This window comes from Psammomys obesus, unplaced genomic scaffold, assembly GCF_907164565.1.
Source record: "Psammomys obesus unplaced genomic scaffold, mPsaObe1.curated_primary_1811, whole genome shotgun sequence".
Classification (NCBI taxonomy): domain Eukaryota; kingdom Metazoa; phylum Chordata; class Mammalia; order Rodentia; family Muridae; genus Psammomys; species Psammomys obesus.
This window is the reverse complement of record NW_026590859.1, coordinates 1,743,201-1,753,585: the sequence shown is the minus strand read 5'-3', so window position 1 is coordinate 1,753,585 and position 10,385 is coordinate 1,743,201. Positions and strand designations below refer to the sequence as shown.

At 50.5% G+C, this 10,385-nt stretch overlaps 1 long non-coding RNA gene across 1 annotated transcript in view; it reads right to left on the bottom strand.

The window, feature by feature from the left end:
* Positions 1 to 7,619: 7,619 nt before the first annotated feature.
* Positions 7,620 to 10,385, bottom strand: part of LOC129678472 (uncharacterized) — a 6,456-nt gene continuing 3,690 nt past the window's right edge. Inside the window, exon 3 of the long non-coding RNA XR_008720392.1 lies at positions 7,620 to 7,634. This is a non-coding gene — a long non-coding RNA (uncharacterized LOC129678472). The remainder of the gene's footprint in view (positions 7,635 to 10,385) is intronic.

The window sequence follows — 10,385 nt, the reverse complement described above, 5'->3', positions numbered from 1 at the left end:
GTTTGTAAAGCTCCACATTATATATTAAGACAGACGAGCCAAGAATATAGGCAAGGAAGGACATTTTGATACAGTTATCCTCAGGAGCAAGCAGCAGCCATTGATACCTTCAAGATTTCATTAGTGTTTCTCTCAACAGGAGTTTAAGCTTGTGTTAGCAGGATTTTCAGTGGGGACCCTGATGGCTATGCCCCGAGGGGGTCTCAGCTTTGTTCTGCTGCAGACTCTACAGGAGATGAAAAAGTCTGCTGGGCTTCTGTGTCCAACCAGGCCTCTTACTAGCTAATCCCTGGATACTTTGGCTTTTGTTTGTGTCCCTAGTTGCCCTGCAGGAGGGTTAGAGGGGACATAACTCAGCACAGGGTCTGGACGGATCGGCACAGAAGAGAGACCACGGAGTGGTGAGCAGCTGGAGATCCACACTCAGCAGGCCCTGAGGAGTGCACGTGACTTTGTGCTCGGCTCCCACACTTCCTGCGTGTGCCAGCATCTAAACAGAAAGCACAGTTGTTGTGTCACCCGTGATATTAAACACATGATTGATGGTTCGGGCTGAACGGCTCAGGTGCTCACATTCTGGAGTTTCAATCAGTGGAGGCTTATGAGTTTATGTCAGACGTGCTCAGAAGCACCTTGAAGAATGTGGTTTCATGAGGTGTGAAAAGATGCTTTCTGCTGTGTCTGTGCTTGAACATGCATGTGCTGTGGCCCGTGGGGGTACTGTGGGTCCTGAAGTACCAGGTAAGAGAAGGTCGGGGCAGGCTTCTCTGCCAGGGACCATTAATATGCGTGTTGCTGACAGACAAGGTGGAAAACTATACAGTTTTTTGCAGTGTTTTGCAAATTTATTTGGATGCGGAGATTTGAGAAAACACGCATAAGGCCACAGGTGCACGCATACATACACACAGGAGAAATGGCATTAGGACCTTTTTCTCTTCAGCATGCTCTCTCAGTTATTCCGCGGTTCCTGACCTAGAAACAGTGTATCCTCTCCAAGTGGCAAATGTGCTCTTGCGCTCCCCCAGAGGCCAGGCTAGGGACTGCAGCTTGTTTATTTAACCTTGGATACCCATCTGCTACCCTTGGCACAGGGATGGTTCCAGCTGGGAGCAAGCTGGAGCGTGGACTGCAGCCTCTGGACTTTGGAGCACGCTGCTGCCTCACAGGGTTTCCTGAGCGATGGCGGCTCTTCTTCCAGCCTTCCTCCTAAGCCGCACGCAGTCCATATCTTCTCCTGGGCTCAGGCTCACGTGACCTCTACTGTAGAATGCTGTCCTCCAGACATGACCTGGTTCTTCCCTCTTGGGTGCTCAGCATCTCTGATTACACAAAAGAGAGTCATTAACTTTCCCTCATGGAGCAGAGGAATGGCTCCAGAGATCCCTCTCTCCCCAAGGGATGGCTAGACAGTTAACAGCTGCTGGGAGAGTATTTCCTTCTCCCCCACACGTCCATAAGCAGCCCTAACTCAGCTCATTGTCCGATAGGCTGGGCATGGATGGACCCTTCTTTAGTTTTTGGTTGGTTCCCTATCTGAGCCAGACTGGCCTTTGCTCACATCTTCCCCAGGAAACGCCATGTGACATCTCTCTAGGACCTTTGCAACTAGTGTCAGTGTCCTGACTCAAGAGGAGTCCAAGTTAGAACAACTCTGAGGGTCAGAGGGCACAGGCAGAGGGCGCTCCCCGAGAAAGTGTGGTCAGCTCAGAGGGTTTCTGGTGGTGGTGGGATTGTCAGTGTGAGGTGCTTGAGTCTCAGGATGTCCTGAGCCAGAGGTGGACTCTGGATCTGGGGCTCTCACTCAGCCCTCTCTGCAGGAGAACAGGAAGCTAGCATCTTCCCCTAGGTGTTGGGGAGGGTGGCTGGCCACGGGGCTCAAGCTGCTCTCAGAGAATGAGGCTTTAAAGAATGTTCATTCTCTTTCTTCTCTCAACTGGGATCTCTCTGCCAGCAGCCCCAGAGGGAACAATTAGGTTGTTTATCCAAACCTCAGCCACTTTGCTATGTAATTGATTTTTCATTGAGTGTATTTAGGAGAGGTTATTTACATGAATGCAGGCCCGCCAGGGACAGCAGCACCCTTGTAAGAAAAGGGAGAAGTATGGATCGAGGGAGGGTCAGAGAGGAGAAAGCAGGATAGATTGAGCGTCTTGGCTTCCAGAACCTGGGCTGATAGTCTGGTCAAATCCTTAACCCTTCAAACCCTGTCCTCATTTAAAAGGTTAACAGAGTTTCCTTTAAACAGTGCTGGGAAGGTGCCGGCCACTGAGCCACAGGCACTGAGTGGCCAGGCCCTTGGTGTCTGTTGTCACAACCATTGCTCCCCATGCTACAGAAGCTTTTCCAGCCTCAGCTTGCCCGCTGCTGTCCAAGGCCCAGCCTTACCTTGAACACTTCTCCTTCTCAAAGCCTCCTCTGCAAGCCCTAGTCTTTCTGCAGCCACCCCCGACTTCCACAAACAGCTTTGAGGATTAGCTGCAGCACCCTCCTTAAAAATGTTTTAAGTAAAACATAATTACATTCCCTCCCTCCAACCCCTCCTAGTTCTCCTTTCTTGGTCTCTCTTCCTTCTCTTTAATTATTATTGATTTTAGGGCCTCAGCAATCATTTGTTACCTGCAGTTCTTCATCTGGTCATCTGGGGTTGGGACCTCATAAAATAGCCCCTTTCAACTTTAGTCTGTTGGTCTTGTAGATGTATTGTGCAGCCTCCCTGTCATAGCTAAGCTATGCACTCTCACAGCAAACCTCTGGTCATCGTGGCTCTTACAATCTTTCCACCACCTGTCCTACAGTGTCCCTGGATCTTAGACACAGGAGTTGTGTTATAGATGATCAGTTGTTCTCTGCATTTTGACCAGCGGTACCTTTATGTAATGGTCTCCATATGCTGTGAAGAGAAGCCACTCTGATGGATGGTGACATAGCACCGTATTTTAAACCTTAGGTGTGAGCTACAGAGTTTTACTCTCCTTTATTCCCCTTGTAGATCAGGAGTCAGTCAACCACATATGGCCCATTGGTATTTATATAGTCTGTAAGTTAAGAATCATTTCCATATTTTAAATGGTTGAGAAAGATCAACATTTTGTGATAATAAACAAAATAAACAAAACATCAATATTTTGTGATACACTGTAATTGTTAGATCCCAAAGCAGCCCCCACAAACAGCAGTGGTTCTGACAATGTCCTAAAGATGGCAGCCTGGACCTAACCCAGGTGGGATTCTTACCATCTGGTAAACAGAAACCTAAACTCAGCGTTTCTCAAAAACCTCTTAAGGAAGCTTTTGTTTGTGGGGAAAGCCACTCTATCCGTCTCTACCTCCTAAGGCCAAGTAGCCCCAGCAAAGGGCATCTAGTTCCCAATTAACCCAAACGGCCTGTAACTGGTCAAAGTGCCCTAGCTAACTCCCTGGCCGCTCTAGCCGGCAGGCCATGTCTCAATGCTGCCTGCCCCATAAAACTGCCTTTGCCCTGCTCCTCAACAAGACACTGCTCTCTGTCACCCGGGGCAGCCTGGCCGTTTACCCCCCAATAATCTATCCATGGCACAGTCGACTTTAGTAGTTTTGTTCTGCTTACAGCTATTAGGTGAACGTCAAAGTTCAGTGACCACACAGCTGGTGCGTGCAGCCCTCCAAGTTCACTTGCCTGTTGCCTGAAGCTGCCTGTTGCCTCGGTGTGGGTCGGCAGCACACGGCAGTTTTCTTGGGTGTTTAGGAATTTGGGACCTTAAATTGGGAGACCGGAAGCTTCGCTGAAGTACCTGAGCAAAGCCTGAGGGTGTGAGGCATGTGAACCCTGTTTGGAGAATAAAGCATTTACTGACAGCAGGAACAGCAGGTGCAAAGGTCCTGAGACAGAGGCTGGAGGCAGTGGGCTGGGAAGTGGGGGAGTGATGGGGAGGGAGAAGGAAGGTGTGTGGGGGAGGGAGAAAGAAGGAGAAGGGGCAGTCTGAAAGGCTCTTTGTCCGTTGTGAGGGTTCCTTCTTTTTCCTTGAAACGCTGAGTCATTTAGGGTTTTCACACAGAACAGAAGCGGTCTGATTTCTGTCTGTAGTAACGACGGGGGAGGTGTTCTAAAATGAGAACACTGACTTCAGAAACAGCATGGCGACACTCCTCTGTAGTCCCAGCACTGTAGAGGCGGAGGCTGGGGGTTTTGAGGTTGAAGGTTGTTTGCCTGAACTTCTCAACTAGCTCTCACCTAAAGATCCAAACCTGGGCTGGCGAAGCAGCCAGCTGGTAGAGTGCTTGCTTAGTATACAGAAAAGCCTGAGGTCCATTCCTGACACCAACCTGACCTGGCAATGTGCACCTGTAATCCAGCAGGTGGAAGCAAGAGAACCTGTAGTTCAAGGTCATCCTGTGTTTGAGGCCAGCCTGGCCTACATGAAACCTTGTCTCGATGTTGTTTTTGGAAGAAAGCCGAGCCAGGCCAAATCAAGCCAAACAAAGTAGGGAAGCATCAGAAAGGCTGGGTGACACAGGGAAGTCTGAGCAGAAAGAGGCAGAGGTGTCCCAGTCTTGACCAAGTCCCCTATTACCTGTCTTCCTGGCCGTCCTTCACACAGAGCCTCAGCAATTTTCCAGTAAGTGAATTCAAAGTGACTGGAGGTGCTTGGCTGGAGTTGGCTGGAGAAGGGAGCCACCCAGCCCACGAGCCCATCTGCCGTGCTCTGCCTAGTTGCCGAGAACAGTGAGTGGGGCTGGCCAGGCCTGGCCAGCAGGCCCTTCTGTTTCCCTTCGCCTTGGCCCCTCCATGCAGCAGCCTGGGCGACAGACATTAATTAAAGTGTGAGGGAATGACTTCATTAGCTTCTAATGGTCACATGCTGCCAATTACACACCTTGATGACTAGCTTCCTCTGGAGCTTAATTAGCTAGTTCTCAATAAATCCAGCCCATGTGCCGCCACCTGTCAGGTTAGGAGCCAAGACGTGTCTTGGATGTACCCTCTTCTTCTTCCTTGGGAGCCAGTAGCTCCGGGAGGAGTCACGTTGGCATCGACACATCGGAGGTCGTCCTGGCATCCTGCTGAGCATTTGAAGCTTGGTGGAAATTTCCTGGTGGGTAATATTTTACCGGCTGGGCTGGCTGTGTGTCTTCCATACCCTGGGGATGGGATCCCTCAGCTAAGGAAGCCTGTGAGAAAGGAAAACCTGAATGCACATGGCAGCTTCTCCCTCCTGCAGGTTACAGGAAGTTCCACTTCTTAGTCTTCTCTAACAGCTGCAGAGCTGGATTTGTTCAGAATGAAGGGCAGTTTGACAGCACCTCAGGGGGCCCACTTTGCCTCCTGCAAACTCAGCCTGGGTCGACAGAGCGGAGAGGGTGCGGCAGACCCTGGGCCTGAAGAGTTGACGGAGTAGACGCGTGCTGGATGCGATTCCAGGACACTCGGATGCAGGGTCAGAGGGCAGACATTGCCGGGGACACTGGCCAGCTTGGGGAGGATACCCTGAAATGAGAGTGGTAAACGGAGGACCTGGGAAGTTGTGAGTGCTCTCTGGGGCTGACCAGGGACCACGGTCACTGTTGAGCCTGCTCCAAGCTCCCTCCTGAAGTTGTGGGCTCCATGAGGCTGTGCAGCGCACTGCAGGGCCTGCTGCTCTGACCTGCACTGCTAAGGTTCCTCGTGGAGGCAGGGCTGTGCAGTGGCCCATAGGCCCCCAAAGCATCCTTTCACTCTCTCGGTTCTCCTCTTGTCTCAGCTCCCAGGTCGCGCTGCTCTTTTCATTTTGTTTATTTCCTCTTGTTTTCAGAGAGAGTCTCATTGTGGACCACACTGGCTTCAAACTTGTGATGCTCCTGCCTCAGCCTCCTCAGTGCCCTGCTCCTTGGAGTCCTGTAGCCCCTCCATGGAGCATGCGCTCCATGACTACTCCACCACTAGATGGTAGGGAAAGCAACAAAGTTCTGAGATCCGCTCTGGCCCCGGAGAAGCCAGCAGCTGCCACCCCTCTCCTGGGGCTCCCTCCTGAAACCCAGCCCTCGAAATGTGGCAAGCAAGTGGGCACAGGGCACTGACAGCTCCAGCTGATTCCCAGCCAGCTGCCAACAGCAACTGCCAGACACACGTGCAAGCCTTCAAACGACCGTCTGCTCAGAGTGGAGACGGGCTATCCCCACTGACCCCGGCCACAGAGCACAGAGATAAACAAACATGCAGATTCCAGACCTGCTTTTGTCAGATGACTGAAGCTCAGGCCAGTGCAGGCTCTCAGGCCTCCAGACTCTCAGATAACTGCAGCAGCCCAGAAATGTGGCCCCGACTTACTTCCCAGAGCACAGGGCAGCTCACGGTGTTGGTGGGATGAATGACTTGCATGTGCATTCCAATCAAGAAAAGAACCTGCCTTTGCTCCAAGACCCTGGCTTCTGCTGGTGCCTTGCTCCAGTGTTCTTTACAAACTTTGATTTTATTAACACTGGTGTTCCTTTTTTCTAGTACAATTAGGAATTTCAAAATATGGAAAAGAATTCCATGTGAAGCACCTCTGTGTGAGCTGAGAGTGTCTGGGGCTGCCAACACAGCTCTCACCACCTTGCAGAAGCCCTGTAGGGCTCATTTTCTGTGGAGCTGTATGTGTGTGTGTGTGTGCGTGTGTGTGTGTGCGTGTGTGTATGTGTGTTTGTGTCCTTTAAGTTGTTCAGGTGTTTGCGGCAGCAATGAGAAGCAAGGAGCATACCCCCTTTTCTCTTGAAGGCAGTAGGAGCAGGCCCCCTTCTCTCTTGAAGGCAGTAGGAGGCCTCTGGGGTAAGAGGAATGTTTTTCCTCTGGAGAAGGGTTGCAGTGGGCCGGTTGTGGCCCTCCTTGTCACAGTGGGAGAGAGTTGGGCTTAGCAGAGGGTCCAGGACTTCTGGCTTCTGCTGGAAGAGAGATCCAGGAGCAGTCAGCTGGGAGGGAGGCTGTGCTGCCCAGGCTGCGGGAAGTCAGACTGCAAACAGGCTCAAGGATGATTGATGGCTGAGGTCTGAGGCAGCAGGGCCCATGGCATGTTCTCGGAGCCCACAGTGAGGACTAAGAGGGGGAGCTGCTTTGTAGTTGACCTGGGCTTGAGACTGAGCCGCTGCACCAGGAGCATCCATCAGAAGCTAAGGACAGGTTGAGTGGGATGGGTCTAAAGACAGGCGGGGCCTGGTGGGGAAGGCGGCATGCAGCCTTGGAAGGGGTCTGAGAATAAGAATGACAATGTTTGAGGATGGCGTTAGCCTAGATTTCCAGAAAACTCTAGGAACTCCTTGGAGTCCTCTGTGGCCCTCAAGGTGTCAGCTTCTTCAGGGAGCTGGTGAGGGAGCAGCTTGGCTCAGGAGTAAGAGGACTGACCTCTCAACTCGGTGCTGCAACCATCACAACCCTCAGAGCCTTCCCACTCACCTTCTCTGTAGGTCAGTGTTGACTGAGGTGGACATGTCCTTTGGGCGCTAGCGATGACATGATTCGAAGCACACCGCAGGCTGAGAAACCAGGCTTCAGAGGTAAACCACTGCTTTTCCTTGGCCCATTCGGCTCTGTTGGAATTTGAAAAGGTCCACACCCAGGGCTGACTTCTCCAGGGACATCACTCACGCTGGCTCAGAGGCAGAAGCGCTCAAATCCATCTTGTTTCTTTGAGTATTTGTTTCTTGTAGCATTGATTTTCATTATAGAGAAATTAGAAAATCAAAAAAGAAATGATTCATAAGGTCAGCGGCGTGACTTAGCATGTTTATTGTTGCCTTTTCTAGCTGTGTAGTGCAGCGTTGGACTGACTGTTCTGAGCCGTTCTCCCTTGATACACTTGAACTCTCTCCTTTTTGATAAATACAGACCGACTTCATCATCTTTAATGGCTTCCTGATAATCTCATCGTGTGAACATTACATAAATTATTTAACAATTCCCTACTTGTTTGAACTTTAAATTCCTCTCCCTTTTTGTTTTGCTGTTGCAGGCAGGGCTGTGATGGTTCTAAGCACGGATCTTCTGCCACTTACTTAATTATTTCCTCCCATAGGAAGATTTTTATGGCTCCTAATGTGTATTACCCCACTACTCTCTAGAGCCTTCTTTGGTCCTGTATTTACCACCCCTGCCAATGCCAGGCATTAGAATTCTTTGAAATCTTTGCTGTAGAAAAAAGTAGCTTTAGTCACATTTGTTTTATTCCTGCTAAAACTGAGTGCTGCCACCTGCATTTCTTCTCTTGTGTTTGCCTTTTTTGTCTTACTTTGCCGTTTTGCCCCTGTGGTGTATGTATTAGTTTCTTACTGTCTCCATAACAAATTTACTATAAACTATGATTTAAAGCAGCAGTTAGGCCAGGCACGGTGGCACGCCCCTGTCATTCCAGCACTTGGGGAGGCAAAGGCAGGCAGATCTCTGTGTGTTAGAGGCCAGCCTGGTCTACAAATCGAGTTCAGGACAGCAAAGGCTACACAGAGAAAGCTTGCTCAAAAAACCAAAACTCAAACAAACAAAGAAAATCAACCAGCAGAGATGTATTCTCTCTTGGTTCTGAAGGCCAGTCTGAAATTAAGGGTGGACAGAGCCACACTCCCTTTGAAGTTGCTGAAGGCAACCATGACTTGCTTCTTTCTAGCTTCTGAGTGACCCGCTTTCTCTGTGACCTCACTTTCTGTTTCCACATGGCTGTCCTTGTGTAAGGACAGTGGTCACTTTGTTTAGGATGCGTTCTAATCTACTGACTCATTTTAGCTGGGTTATTTGGCAAAGACATTCCAAGTAAGGCCTCAGCTTCAGGTCCTAGGGTGCCAGGATTTTAGTGTCTTCTAAATGACTTTGACCTCACCGTTGTGCTGTCTTTTCTTACTAGCTACAATCCTTTCCCTCGTCTCTTTTTGGATCCTTTGGCTCACACCAGCCACTCTGTCCAGGGCCAGAGAAGTCCAAGGAAGGCATGGTGGTGATGTGAGTTGGAGGCATGAGGGCTTCGAAGCCCTGGTACTGCCCTTTGTTCTGGGAGGAAAAGAGGAATGGGGGAAGGAGAGGAAGGGAGCAGTCCCGCTGAGGGCCTCTTTCCCAGCAGCTCTGAGGGTTAACGAGATGACTGATGACTATCAAGGTAGGAGAGGCATGGCCTGCAGAGCCATAGGTGGCTCACAGGCAGGTGAGTGGAGGCTAGTGGGGAAAGCCTGGAGGTGAAGCAGGTGGCTAGCATGCATGAGGCTCTGGCTTTAATCTCTAGGACTGAAGAAAGGAAAGGTTAAACGAATGATCTCTTTGGCTATGAAGGGGGCTCTAAGCCCACCAGGATGTTCTGAGCTCATATGAGGCTGTTTTGAGTAATCGTTTCCTTCCTTCCTTCCTTCCTTCCTTCCTTCCTTCCTTCCTTCCTTCCTTCCTTCCTTCCTTCCTTCTGTCCTTCCTTCTGTCCTTCCTTCCTTCCTTCCTTCCTTCCTTCCTTCCTTCCTTCCTTCCTTCCTTCCTTCCTTCCTTCCTTCTTTTCTTTTTGTCCATGTCTCATGGAGCTGGCCTCGAACTTAGTAGGTAGCTGAAGATGACGGTGAACCCCTGTTCCTCCTGCCGCTGTGATTATTGGCATGTACCAGCATGCCTGGTTTTATGCAGCGTGGGGACTGAACCCCATGCATGCCAGGTGAACACTATTGACTGAGCCTTCATAACCACCTCTTAAAATCACCTCATGCACATGGGCACTGCAATGGATATTTAGTTCAGAGCTTAGAGGCCCTTTGCCCTGCAATGGCGTGTGTCACAGTAAGGAGCGGAACTCATCCACAGTAGAGAGACCTCGCAGATCCCCCTCTCTGCAAGTTTCCTTCTTAGACACAAATTCCAGCTGAGTCACCTGAGCCTCTCCAGGTGAGAAACAGCCTCACTTCTGCACACATGCCTTGAGGGACAGCTCTGCAGAGGCAAGAGTTCCAGGACAAGGCTCCAGAAGCCCTGCAGAGAGGGAGGATTTGTCGGAAGTGGCCCGTGGTGGGGCAGCGTACTGCGGGGGTATTCAGCTCACAGTGCCCAGCACAGGCAGGACGCACCGGGGTTTCTCAGGTGAAGTGTCCCGCACCCACAGCCAGCAGTTAGGATGGAAATGCGGGCCTCAGTACAAGCACCGCTGAAGCTGGGTGCTCACCACCATGAAAATGCTGAAGGAGAAAGCCAAGCTCAGGGGAAAATAGATGCCTGGATTCAGAGCCCAGGTCTGCAGGGTCCTGGCAGGCCAGTGCTTTTAATCTGTTTAGATTCCGACTTCTAGTTTGTAAAAGTAAGATGAAATTCTTTGAGCTAGTTGGAGGTGAAGATAGCAGCACATTGTGTGACGAGCTAGTTTCTGACGCAGGGCAGGTGCCAGTGTGTCTCTCTCTTTCTTTCTTTCTTTCTTTCTTTCTTTCTTTCTTTCTTTCTTTCT